The following is a 1,734-nucleotide window of genomic DNA, read 5'->3' on the forward strand; positions in this document are numbered from 1 at the left end:
CAATGGGAGCGGGCACCTGTGCCCGCGGTGGCTCACAGCGGTGGCTCCGGGGTTCTCCAGCACCCGGTGCGGGATCCTGCCGAGTCTGCGCCGCGCGCCTTGTACCCTCCACCCCGCATCCCCGCTGCATCCCAGCACCCCCACATTCTCGCATCCCCCAACGAGGGGTTCCTTCCCGGACGACGTGGGTACCACACGGGAACTTGAGACTCAAGAGAGGGCGGAGTGGGGAGTCCCACACAGAACAGAGGACAAAGGCGGCGGGCGGGGTGCAGCGCGAGCCAGCCTGCCCGTGCAGACAAGGCGGGTGCACTCCCCAGGATGGTCCCCGCAGTCCGTCCCGCGCGACCTCACTCGCTGGGCATCAGCCGGTCCGCGGATGCTGGGAGCGGGGCGTGGTCTCGATGAACCTGGGCGTGGCCTCGCGGGAAGGGGGCGTGGTATCAAAGGGCGTGGCCTCGAAGGAGAAGGCAGGGCGGAATCGGCGGCGAAGAAAGGCCTTGCAGCTGGAGGGGGCGGAACCCGCCGCGGCCAAGATGGGGGCGGGCCCAGGGCGGGGCTTCCGTGTTCCTGGATCCGGCGCTCTAAGGAAAGCCGAAAGGGGTGGGGCCTGGACCGCTCTCAATAAAGGCGGGGCCTGGAGGGACAGGGGTCGGGGCCTCTGAGAGAGAGAGAGAGAGAGAGAGAGAGAGAGAGAGAGTGTGAGGCGGTGTGAGGAAGTATTAAAAAATGCCCCGCGGAGTGGGAGGCGGGGCGGGGCCTGCAAGCTGCGGCGAGGCGGAAAAAGGCGGAGCCTCGGGGTAGGAAGGCGCCTTGTTCGGAGCCGCGTGGGCGGGGCCTGGAGCGTGGGCGGGGCCTGGAGCGGATAAAGCCGGCTCCGGGGCGGAGCTTGCGGCGGATAAGGCGTTCCTGGGCGGGGCCTGCGGCGGATGGGGGCGGTCGTGGGCGGGGCCTGCGGCGGGGCGGGCGGGCGTCCGGCGCTTCAGACAGTCGGTGGCCTGGCGGCGGCGGCGGCGGCGGCCGTGGGGGCTGGGAGGCGCGGCCGCGGCTGGGCGGCTGGAGCCGGCGGCCGGGCCTGAGAGGCGGTGGGCGGCGGAGGCCGCAGCCGCAGCGGGGCCGCGGCGGAGCGGGCGGCGGGGCCGAGGTCGCCGGGCCGCGGCGGGGCCTCCCTCCGACCCTCAGGTGGGCGCGCGAGCGGGCGGCTCGGGCGGCGGAAGCGGCGCCGGGCTCGGCGTCCTGGGCCCCGGGCCCTCGAGGGGCTGCACGCCCGGGGCCAGGCGGCCTAGCGGGGAGCGGAGCGGCCCGGCCCGGCGCCCCTCCCCCTCGGGACACACCCCGGCCGGGGCGGAGAGCGGGGGCGGCGCCCCGGCCTGCTCTGGAAGGCCGCCTCCGAGGGTCCGTCGGGGCGCTCCGGCCGAGGGCCCTGCGTGCGCGGCGCTGCCCTGCTGCACCGCGGAGCCTCCTCGCGCCCGACCGAGCCCTCGCGTCCTGTCCCCGCTGGGAGGAGCCGGCTCGGGGGCGGGCGGGCGGCCCGGCCGCGGGGTCGGTGGGGCGGCGCGGTTCGGCGGCCTGGACGCCTTTTGTCTGTCAGCTGAAGGCTGGGGCGGAACCGGGGGCGTCTCCGGGGCCCGCCGGCTGCACCCCACCCGACCGAAACCTCCCCTGGGAGCGGAGGCTGCAAGGCCCCGGTGCCCTGTTTGCATTTGTCATCCTGGCGTCCTTAACCCTTCCCCC

This window comes from Suncus etruscus, chromosome 3 (genome assembly GCF_024139225.1).
Source record: "Suncus etruscus isolate mSunEtr1 chromosome 3, mSunEtr1.pri.cur, whole genome shotgun sequence".
In the NCBI taxonomy this organism is placed as follows: Eukaryota; Metazoa; Chordata; class Mammalia; order Eulipotyphla; family Soricidae; genus Suncus; species Suncus etruscus.